General features: G+C 31.0%; 1 protein-coding gene across 2 annotated transcripts in view; it reads right to left on the minus strand.

Annotated features, from left to right (window-relative positions):
• LOC127069227 (uncharacterized) overlaps window positions 1–13,210 on the minus strand; it is a 53,791-nt gene that overhangs the window by 5,742 nt on the left and 34,839 nt on the right. The gene's annotated exons all lie outside the window — the stretch shown is intronic.

Here is a 13,210-nt window from a genome sequence, read left to right on the forward strand (position 1 = left end):
TAAATAAATAAATAAATGCAAAGTGTTTGCCAGAAGAAAGTTCGAAAAAAATTCGATGATTTACAGATGTTTTCGAGTATGTTTTTCGACAAAGTTCGAAGCTCTCGATGTAAAACAAATCGATAGCTATTTCATTCGGATGTTCAACTCTCAGAATACATTTCGTCATCGTATTACATATGTATACATTGAGTTGGTCTATTTATCAAAGTATAGAAATTCGAAAATATTGGAAGAATTCGCTAGACGTATAAGTCAAAAGTGATTCAACAGTGATTTACATAGCTTTACGTGTATACGTATACGTATACATATACATAGGTATGCGTGAAAGATACAAACACATACATACATACACACGTGTACGTACACGCGAACTTGGAATTATTATCTCGATAGAATCTCACAATCGGTTAGAAAAGTTCAACCCAAAAAACAAATCGTAAATCGATCGTAACAAACGAGCAAACAGAGCTATGATCCACGTTCTCGCGTGAATGATAAATTCTAATGTACGTAAAAGTAACGTGGGCGATATACGATGATAATAAAAATGTCAGACACATACAAGACGATTACGCGTTTCTACGTTTCTATTCGTGTGTACACGTACACGAAATTTGAAATAACTTCGATCTTTATGTCGACTTGTTGGCCAACTCGTTTCTAGTTTTTCCATTTACTATATCGTTTCCGTTTTGGAGGCCGGTGTGTCTAACGATCCTTCTTCTGTCTCTTTCTTTCTTTCTTTTTTTTCTTTCTCTTTCTCTTTCTTATTTCTAATCCGTCCACCTACGCGTTCGTATTCTTAATTGGAAGATTAGGATGCTCGTTTTTCTTTTTTTCTTTTCTTTCTTTTCTCTTTCTTTTTCTTTACAACTCGAGTCCGGATTTTATTCTTCGCTCGAAACAGTCGTAAAAATCAAATCATGTTTCGTTTTTTTTTTTTTTTTTTTTTTGAAGAGAATCGATTTCAATAGAAGAAATAGCACGTATAGCTCGTCTTTAGAATTTTTTGACAAATCTGATAGAAAAAAAATGTTTTTCTTCTTCTTCTTCTTCTGTTTTTCTTTTTTAAGTTTCTAAATCCAAAACCAGATACAGTTTCTAAGTTCATAGTTTTATAATCTAGAAAAGAAAAGAATTAGTTTAAAAAATTTTGAAAGAAATTAATTAATCGAGTAAGTTAAAACATTACTTAGGAATTTTTGGATCACCCTGTACAATCACCTATATGAGTTGATATGACGATTAATAGAGATATGGATCAACTAGTATAATAAATTTCTTTTTTGGTCTTGAAGACACGATGATGAGACTCATCGATCAAATTCATAGTCGGGAGTCTCTTTATTAGAAGCAACCGGTACAATTAATGCTATACGAAGACAAAAGAGTATAATGCGAAGGATATAATAAAAAGAGAAAGAGAGAGAGAGAGAGAGAAAGAGAAAGAAAAATCTTGTGCTTATCTGATTCGAAAAATTAACGTTAAATATTTCTATGAGCCACAACGTACTTAATTAACGTTACCCCATATACACTTTTATTTATGATTTGTCTTTATAAAAAATTTTTTTATGTAAAGGGACAAGGATCATAGAGAAAATATTGAAATTGAGAAACCACGCACGTTTTGCATTTTACGAGTGTCCTTAACAATATCCCAATATCGATCACTTAGATAATATATTCATCCATTTTGTATGATTCGTAATATTTTTTTTTTAATTTAATGACAGCTTTAAAAAAAAAAAAAATACAAAAATACATGACGATAATATATCGAAGATTTCACTTCAAACATTTTGATGGTGTCTGTTGTACAAGGGATATTAAAAGCATATAAACTCTTTAATAAAAGTAACTGTCAAAGATATGACAATGAATTCTCTTATATTTTTTATTAATAAAAACTTATGGTAATGTAATTTGTACAAAAGTGAAAAAAGTGAAAAAAGGTATGTATTGACAGAGAAAGAGAAAGAGAAAGAGAGAGAGAGAGAAAGAAACCGAAAAACATGCCTAACCATGAAGATATCATATCGAGAATATGGTCTCTTTTATTCTATCGGACTTCCATCACGAAACGCATTTGCATTTCTTTTACCAAGTTCCTTACTACGAAGGCCATTTAAGAGGGGTTGAAGAAAGAAGAGAGGAGGAGTAGGGAAGAAAGAGAAAAACTTGCTGTATTTCGATTCTGTCGAAAGATATAACGGTTAAAGTAGGAAGGAGAGTTTACCGAAGGGTGGATATGTTAGTGAAAGAGTATGGAAGATAGGGTGAACCGAGATTTGAGCTACGTTTCAGACGTATTCGTAGGAAAACGTCCAAAACAAAATGCCCTCTTTCTCTTCCACCTCCTTGTCCATTGGTCAGAATCGAAATCCTTTATCGGAAATTCCGAGAGAGTGTATTCGAACAGTTTCATTCTCTTTTTCTTTTCATTCTCTTGTTGCAGGAATGAGAAGAGAGAAGAGAGAGTGAGAAAGGAAATATTTAGGTTTGGTTGCTTAAAGCTAAGCTAGATGAGAGGGAGAGTGCTTGCGCTTCTTCGAGAATTTCTACGTATAGGTCAATGAACCGATCTTCTCAGAACGTTTCTCGTACCAACTAGTAGTAACAGGACATCAACTATCGTGAGAATTCACAAGGAATCTCTTTAGTAAGTCTACTTATGAGAAGGAGAGAGAGAGAGAGAGAGAGAAAAAAAGTAAGAGTAGTTTAATCTTCTTAGAACAATGACTTTCAACATCACTTTCCTCGACTGTGAACTTCACCTCCGTGGGAAAGTTTTGATCTTTCACTTTAGAAAGTCTAATCTGTAATCAATTTGTTGGAAGGTAATATCTTTCTTCTTTTTTATTTTTTAAATATAACTTTCAAACATACTCATAATTTTCTTTTTTTTTTGCGAATTATTATATATGATATTATGTATTTATAATGATTGATTATATTTGATTTTGTGTAATAAAATAGAGTATTGTGCTCCTGTAAATAGATAACACTTTCTACTCCGTTGATAATTGCGATATCGAATGTCGTTTATTTGTAAGAACATTTTTTAAGCCCCTACGATAGGCAAAGTATGCATACATGTACGTAATAAAGAGTAATATAATTACAGGGGCTTAAAAAAGTTTATTATCGATAGACGATGATCGAGATCGAATTTATTGGATAAGATATTACGTGTTGCATACTTAAAGGCGCGTTATTAATTACGAATAAATATTATTGATTAACAAGTATGTTTTCCTTTTTTTTTTTTTTTAGTTAAATGACGAAATAATAATTTATATTTAATACAAAACAATATATACATATATACGTATATATTTTATATATTCATCGTTTAGAATGTCTGCTTGATTTTAAATGAAATATTTTTCGTCGATTTTGCATGCTTGAGATCTCCCAGGGATAAACCTACCTACGTTAAGTAAGGGCTGTCGAAATCGTTTTGTCCCATCGAGTATCAACCAGACACCAACGGCACCATGAATTCCCGTAGCGAGAATCTGCACCATTACGCCGGTCAAAACGATGACCCAACCCCAACCACTCTCAGGATAGTAATGTTGCCATATAGTATACCTGATGATATATATATATATATATATATATATATATATATATATATATATTTACATATGTTCAACGAAAAAAGAGTAACTCTCTCGACAAAATATCTTCTCACGAAGGCGAACGAAAAACATTGCGAATTCTCGTTTACACGCGACTACTTCGTTATCATAACGACGTGACTTTCTTTTCATCGTAACGAGAGCGAATATACGATGCGTTTACAGACAAAACCCCGTGCTAGGCGATTAACATAATTCTTTCGAAACTCGACCGACACGTTTCGAAGACGTCTTTTGAATTCTAACGAGATATTTGTCGGCTCGTTTGACGTTATACGTTCTACGATGGTAATAGTAGCATGATAGTTTTTTTTTTCTTTTTAAGTAAAAAGTATTGTAAATATAACATAATTATTATAACACAGTTATTTATATGACAATTATCATTATTTAGAAAAATTCATATAATACTAAATCATATTTTAATTTTGTTTTCTTTATAATATCTTAAGAATCGAGTTTATACGTAGGAACGAAGAATTATTTAAAAACAGATTGTATGAGAATTATTTAACAATCAAAATAAAATCTTATGTTACTTAAAATATGCTTTTACTTTATTCCTTGAATATATCGATTATTTTGAGCTCGATTATTACTTAATTTTCGTTGAATTTCGTTCGAATCGAATTCAATTTCTAGATTGAACATTCCCACGAACGAATTGAAGTTTCGAATTAAACGATAAGGGATATCGACGATTATATCGGACCTGGGATCGCGATTAGGGTCACCGTCGATCCCTTTGACCTCGTCGCGTGCGGGCAAACACGCAATATCCTCGCACTCTCCTGAAAACGATTGTTCACCGAGTTCACCGGAAGTTGCAAGCCCGCTGTCCTCGTAAGCGGGACTTTGCACGACGACAACATCCTTTCGAGCACGTTCACGAGCCTTCATCCCTCGCGACAATTTTCCTTCTCGTGACACATCGTTCGTTCTCGTCGATCTTTCCTGTCGATCTTTCCTGTCGATCTTTCCCTTCTCGAGATCTTTAATTTCGATATTCTAATTTCGATTCGGTATTTCGTTTTACGTATAACGCCAGTGACGTTACTTTATTTTCAGCAAACACTTGTCATTCACGATTCTGATAATTCATATAATACGAAGAAAATCTGTTATACAAGATCAACTACCATACAATAAACGCATTTATTTTTTATTTCACATTTTTTTTTCTTTTTTCCTTTCTTTTCTTAATAATTTCATATGTACCATTATCGTGAATTAAAATTAATTGACCAGACGAATCGATGTCTAATTTTAAAATTATTTACGTATGGACATTTACGTCGATCGAACTTTCAAATTAATTCATTTGTCATAAACATTGATTCTAAGATTAATATACGTGATTATAGTCTAAAATTGTAGTTTTTTTTAGGATATATCCAATTTGTCATTTGAGGACGAAAAAGAAAATGTTAATTTAATTTAATTTAATTTAATTTAATTCTTATTGCACGAAATATTATTCAGAATAATAGAAACGAAAATGTATCTATGCATATATAGATATATACGTTTCTATTATTATTTCTATTTCAGGAAATAACATAAATATTATCGTAGAGTTTATGATAGCTCCAGACCGTGTGTGTGTGTGTGTGTGTGTGTGTGCTTTTTTCTTTTTTGTGACAAGTTTCTCGTTTTCTTACGCTCGGGTGGTCATGTATTATGGTAAAAGCTAGGCAAACAGGAGAATGAGAGGAAAAGGAGGATCAGAAAAGGGACACGCGTGGATCTAGCGCGTTAAGGAAGTAAGAAAGGAAGGAAAAAAACGAAAAAAGGAAACGAAAAAAGGAAATGAAAAGCTGTTTTGTGCTTTCGACCTACACCGTTGTTCATGTATTTGATTTGCTCTACCAACGAAATATTACGAAAAGGAAACGATCCGTGACTAGGAAACGTTTTACGCGATCATCTCCCATCTCATGAGATGATGTCAACCATTTTATCGGACAATTTATTATTTCATTTTCTTCTTTCTCTTTTTTCTCTCCTCTCTTTTTCTTTTTTTTTTTCTTTTTATCTTACGCTCGACCGGAAATATAAACGTGGTGAAATGAATAGATAATATAATATTTGAAAAAAGTGTTTAATTTATTGATATTATTAAAGATCATTCATTGATTGACTCGTTCTATCGTAGAAAAAGTTAATAAAGTTATTCAAAGATCTTTATACAAAATCGATCGATCGATCGATCTTTACTCTGATCAGGTTGAAAAAGTTAAATCTTAGAAGATTTTTCGATGACTCTTTCCATCGTAGAAAATATCATTAAAGTGATTCGAATATAATTTACTCGTATAAAATTGATCTATCGTTTTCCATTTTAATAATTCTGTTCAATCGTCAATTAATAAAATTTGTGGTATGCATAAATCGTTGAATATCATTTTGATTCGTTCTATCGTTGAAAACGTTATTAAATCGATTTATAAATCTTTTCACAAAGTTGATCTATCGACTGTATAATACAAATAATAATAAAATTTCTAACTGATAAAAATCGTCAAAGATCTTTCATTGACTCGTTCTATTATAGATCACTTAAATATATAATCAAATGTATTAAAAATACCTATATATATATATTTCTTTTAATCCAAACCCTATAAAATTATTTTGAAAAATTTATATCCAAATATCCCTTTAAATATTATAATTATGATCGAAATGTGATCTCGAGAAGGATGACAAGAGATCGACGTGTATAACTTAAAAAGATCGCACTGAAATCGTTGAAAGACGCGAGCTCGTGCTCGAATATAGATCGTTCTTAACTTTTACGTGACGGTACGATCAAAGGGTTCGCGAAAGGCAAGAAGAGAGACGCGTTGCCGAACGTCGACTGGATTCATCGAGGTGGATCAGAGAAGAGACGCGCGCTGAAGGAGTTTGAGCTTGCGTAGGGGAAACTGATGAACCAATCCCGATCGTTCTCTGACCTCGCCACGTGTTTTCACGGTCAATCGTTTTTAATCATCGGTAAAACGAGCCTAATTAAAATTTCACTACCATTTTTAATCATTCTTTACTTTCTTTGTCCAAACAAATCTACATTTTTTTTTCATTTTATAAAAAGTTAAGCATTTCGATGTAGATAAATATAGATAAATATTTTTTATTATATATTACAAGTTTGTAACATACAATGTGATGTAATGTAAAAAATGAAATGAGAAAAAGAAAAAAGGAAGAAAATCATTTTCAAAATGAAAGTTTAAACGTTCGATATCTTATAGAAATGTTATAAAACATTATGTTATAAATTTTGTGAATTATCTTAATTAAGTCTAATATCTCGTTAATTCGAACGATTAGCTGACTACCGAGTGTATCTAATAGCTGATAATAAGTAGAGATATATGATTAGAATACTTCTAATCTTCACGTTCATTTGTTCGATCAATGAATCGCATAACCTACTTAGACTTTGGATTAAATTAAATTAAATAATTTTAGAATTAAAGTATATCTTTCCTTTTATTATTATAGTAACTCATCGATATCATATATCGAAACGTTTTAATTAAATACAATTTTTTTTCTTTTTCTTCTTTCTCTTCTTTTTTTTTTTATTCATTATTCCGTAATCTTCAATTATCTACGCGTGTTGCCAACTTTACTGAACGAGAGTTTTGCTGAAAGGCGTTGGAAAAAGAACAAGACAAAGAAAAAATACGGAAAAGAAACAAAAACCAAAAATCAAAAAAAAATATATTTATAAAAAAAAAAAGAAAATAAAGTAAAATTACCGTTGAACGTGAAAAGGTTGGGGTGTAATCGATATTAAGTGCCGGTTTTCTCATCCGAAGCGATAATCGAGCAATTTGAGTGCGTCGACGAGTGGAGAAGATAAAGATCGATCAAAGTTAAAAAAAAAGAAAAAAAGAAAAAGATGGGAAGAAAAAATCGGGCAAATTTGACGGCGATAAGCGATTTAAATTGCCTGTCGGCGGGTATTTTGTAAAATTATGTAAATTGATCGATCGATCGAAATTTACCGCGAACGATTGGTAATTACAATAAGAAGCTTAAGTGTGACAAATTTGTATGAGAATGAATAAAAAGAAAAAAGAAAAAGAGAGAGAGAGAGAGAGAGAGAGAGAGAGAGAGAAGGAAAAAAGAAGAAAATATCTCTCTCGTAGGAAATTTTTGGCGGATAATAATTTAAAGAAGACTTCGTGGATCGAGCCGAGAGATACTAGTGTGGTGACAGAGCCGATGAAATATCGAACACTCCCAGGGCAAAACTTTCGTCGATTTTGTGGTATGTCTACCCGCATTTCCGTCGAGATATGTCGATAACCGCAGACGAATAAAGTCGCAGCAGAAATCAGTAAAATATTACTTTTCAGATCGTAAAGGTGTCTTTAACAAAACTTTATGGGTTTGAAAATAAATTCATAAAAATCGATTTCTTAAGAATAATATACAAAATATATATATAATATATATATATATATATATATATATATATATATATATATTATATATATATATATTCGATTTAACATTGATTATTATTGATTAATCATCGAACAAAATTTACACAAACATTGATCTCTTTTATCGAATTGTTATCAATTCCTACGTATAGATATCTTAACAAACAAATATCAATAAATATTACAAAAATGACACATACACGTACACATATATAAAATGATTCATTCATTCATAAAATATAATAGGATCGTGTTACTACGCGATGTTTTTTATATACCAATAATATCTTCAATAATAATATTATATTTTCGAGAAGATCGGCTAATAAAAAGTTAGTGTTTATGGAGGATCAAGACAAATCCTATTTGAATAAATATCAACACAAGTTCTATATCATTATGTGAGCCTATAAAAATGAGGAAAAAGAGAAAGAGAGAAAGAATAATAACTGAAATTATTTTTATCTACCAGTTTAGTATGTTGCAGCTGTCGAATTGGAAAGGTATTATAAATCTCACATACTTCGTTTATCTCTCTCTTTCTCTCTCTTTCTCTTTGCATCCATCTTCCTCTTTCATAAGGATCGCTTTTCTTCTCACTTAAACATTTCCAACTCCTCCTAAATTGATCACGATGTCGTGGGCGACGTCGCGACGTCTATTCTGGTCCAGCTATCTCGTTTCTTTCGCTCGGTTTAATCTGCGAACGTTGTCGAGCCAGTGAGGATTTTAAGCAAGCTAAAAAATGTCGAAAGAAACACAGAAAGAAAGAGAGAAAGAGAGAGAGAGAGAGAAAGAGAGAAAAGATTGGTACAAGTAGATATAGTTAGTATCTATATCACAAATTTTCTTTATTTTACTCTCTTGAATTTGTTTCCTGTTCAAATTTGATCTCTACGAATCACCCATACCGATACAATACAAAAAGAACGATGTAATCAAGGATCGAGAAAGGATGGAAGCATCGAAGGAAAAACGTCGTAGGATGTCGTTTGATTTGATGAACGATCGACTTTTGATGTCCTACGCCTTTTCTCCTTTGGACCAATTTCGTCGGATTCGATAAATTCTTCGCAATAGTATTTCCGAGAGAAAATAATCCTACGATTGTCAGGCATAGATCGTTCTATTTCTCTTTCAATGATCGTGGATAAATCGAAAAAAATCTTAGAGAGAGAAAAAGAGAGAGAGAGAGAGAAAGAGAGGAAAAATATTTCGAAAAGTGTCTATCCTCTTTAATACTATGGAGTCGTAGTGTCAAGGTCCTCTGTTATGACCTCGAAAGGTGAATTCATCCGTCAGATACCTTTTAACGTGAAGATAGTAAATGACTGAGACGTAATCTCATTCTTGTGTTTCGTTTTTACTAGCGAAAGCTACGATGTTCTCGTGACTGAAGAACAAAATGAAAGATTTCTATGAATAATTTTAAATATGCATGAGAAAATAATTTTATCATTTTCTTCGAGTAAACGAATTATGATCGAGAAAGATAGATATCTAAATAAGATCAACTTCTTTCTTTCTTTCTTTCTTTTTCTCTTCTTTCCTTAATAAAACTTATTTGCGATGAAGACGTCAATTTAATTATGAATGACGTTTATTATATCGATCTGCAATAAATTTTGTCAATGATAATTTCATAATTGGAGTAATACATTCGTCTATATATTGAGATATCTCGTGACGAGTTTCAACCCTTTACTGATTCAGCAAATCAACAAAAAACGTGAGTCTCGTGATACTTGAGACAAGTAAAACGGAAAAGGAGAGAGTGCTCGTAACTTCCGAGGATGAATGTGAGTCACTCTTGGTTAGATTGCTGGTCCTCTAAAAATGTCTTTTTCTCTCTCTCTCTCTCTCTCTCTCTCATTCTTTTTTTCTCCTCAAAAGGAAATCTTTCCTCACAGACAAATTCTCACTTATTCACAATACTAAAGATTATAATTCTCATGATTTTCTTTTCCTTTTTTTTTTTTTTTTGATAGTTCTGTGAATTTTCTGTTAAATACATATAGTACAGATAAATTCATTAAGATTAGAACTTCGAATGTATCTGAAAATAATTATTTCTTGTTATTGAAAACAATTACTTCTACAGAAGCAATCGTCTAAATTTATATTTGTCGATCTCCTTCCTTTTCGATATTTATATAACCTACGTTTATTTATCTACGTCGATGGTATCCTATCCTTCTTGATTATTTGGGCGATATCGATCGAAGTTCTGTTCTTGACGATACGATGAATTTTTAGGGGATCCGAATGTGTTAGCACACGTGTGAAACTTTTATTACCTACATATATCTCGTTTTATTGCTCTTTTATACTGTGTTTACCATTATTCATTTTACTGTCAAAGCATCTAAATCGAATCAAAGGATTTAAGAGATTTTCGAATGATATATTTGTTTAAATTTTATGATATATAATTATATTAAATTTCTATAGAAGTTTATTCGTTTTTATGTGTATGTTCGTATTCTTTAAAACTCTATAAAACTCTTTAAAACATTCATTTTTAATTTCGTTTTGATATAAACTGATTAATAGATATCTATGTAAGTTTAACTCTCAATGATAATAGTTGATCGTAATGATCGTAGATATATATATATATATAAAATAATCATTAAAATTACCGACTGTAGATATCTCAATTTTTATAAGCCTGTCAACGATATTAATAATGTCGATAAAGAAGATCCCCTTTTTTTCTCCAAGTCTTATCTTTAGTAGATAAGTAAGACCGAGCAAATGTTTTATCGGTCATTTTACGCGGGAATTATGAAGTTTCATAATAAAGGAAATGACTTTGAAAATTTTATCTTTCAAATGACACTTTACAAACTTTTTTTTTTATATATATATTTCCCTTTCTCTAAACTTTAAGACGGCAATATATATATATATATATATATATATATATATATATATATATATATATATAAAGAAGTCAAACGAAATTGAATTCTGTAAATTTCGTTAACAAAGATTAATGTTCGTCTTAATGGATTTACTTTGAAATAACGAGCCTAACTAATCAGGAAAACACGCTTGATCACTCGTAAACAATGTTAAACGAGAACTAGAAGGGAAGATTTAAGGGGAGATAAGTATTCCTTGATCGTTCCTTGACATTGAGAAAGCTCGAAGAAAATACAGTAGACAGTTTTTCTTCGATAAATATCTTTACGTTCGGTTGGTTAGGTTACTTTTTATTCGAATTTTTTTTTCTCACTAGCAGTGCTGGAAGATAAAACATGCTTTGCTTTTGACAGAAGGTGTTGTCTGAAACTTGCGATGACGAAGTGGATTCATGTCTTCGAACCCTCTGCTATCGAAAGTATCGTCGGTTCGTTTTTGAAGTCACGCGCTCGTGCGTTGATAAAAAAAAAAGAAAAAAAAAAGATTGACGAAAAAATTGTCATACCGTTATCATCGTATGGCCTTGACATGTTTCTTTTCCTATCTCTAAAAAGGTTGAAAAAAGAAAGGAAGGGGAATTGAAAAGTATTAAAATAAATTTCGATAAGAAGGAAGATTCGAACGGGACGAAAAAAAATTAGAAAAAATAAAAAAATAAAATAAAATTTCTAATGGAACGATCCGAAATTATAAAACATCACGTACATTTGTTAATATTAAATCGAAATATATTTTTTGGCAACGATCCTCTTTCTTTCTCCGTGTTATAACTAAAGTAATTCGAATCGAAGTTGTAATTTGTATAGTTCGATAAAACGATGAACGTACTCGCTAACAAAAGAGTTATATTTAATTGCAAATAGTTATATCTAATTTTTTATCTTGTTAAAATAAAAGCGAATGTATACGTGTATGTACGTATGTATGTGTGTGTGTATACACTTATATTCTTATAGATCGCTATGTACGATTCAAAAATGTCACCGTGAAGGATCACAAGACAAAATTCTTTACGAATTCCTTCACGCGTTCGCGTTCTTGTAACTGTCGCTTTGATTTAGATCACTTTCGTCGATCGATTTGCATGATAAATGACACGGAAGAAACGGAAATCGATCAGTTTCAACGAACGATTTATTATTTTTCTTTTTCCTTTTTTTTTTTAGAATTATTTGCTTTGTTATTATTTCTATTTTCGACGCTATTAAATCACGTCGAAGATTGATAAAAATAAAATGTTTAAAATTAATTTCGATTAAGATGTTAAACGCGTACATACACATACACACACATACAGTATTTATAATGCACGTGATTATATTACCGTTTTGATTGCCCTCTGGGTTTAAACGAGTTTTTTGAATTTTGACCTTGTCATTCTCAATGTTATACCAGTTGACTTTGAACCGAAATTATCTATTAGAAACAAATCGCGAATAGGAATATGTTTTACGATCATTATCAATACGATTTAAATAATTGTTATTATCATATAAAATTAATGAAAATTATAAACGAGTTGAAAGTAATTCTTTGCATTAATTCGTCAATAATTCGCGTATGTCTATATAATTAATTACTAGAAATTAACACACGTTTTTCGTTTAAAAATGAATAAAAACTATAAATAAATTGAAAGTAACTTTACGAAGCGACTGATCAATATTTCACATTTTATCTACTGATGTTAATGCGTTGATTTTCTAAATCGTGTAATTTAGAAACCAAAAAGAAAGAAAAAAGAAAAAAGCAAGATTTGAAATAATAAATATAATAATGTTAATAATGAATAATAATCTATAATTACGAATAATAGTCTATAATTATTACGATATAATCTATAATTACTACGACTATAATTACTACGATATTATCATAGCCAATTTAATTATAACTATCGACGAATTGAAACTTTCACCAAGGAATTTTGCAATTCTATTCTCTTAACGATATCTCCTCTCGTAAAGAACACAATAGGTACCAATAAAGAAAACGAAAAAGAAAATAAAATAAAACTGAGGGATGTGGCGATCCTTTCTCTCCTGTATTTTATGATTCGAGATAATTGTCTTTGACGTTTGGTATCCGAAACACGACGAGTTTTTATACTCGTACTGAAAGACACGAGACTTTACTTGGAAATAGCAACTATGTCAGAATTACGAGCGA

This window comes from Vespula vulgaris, chromosome 14 (genome assembly GCF_905475345.1).
Source record: "Vespula vulgaris chromosome 14, iyVesVulg1.1, whole genome shotgun sequence".
Taxonomy (NCBI): domain Eukaryota; kingdom Metazoa; phylum Arthropoda; class Insecta; order Hymenoptera; family Vespidae; genus Vespula; species Vespula vulgaris.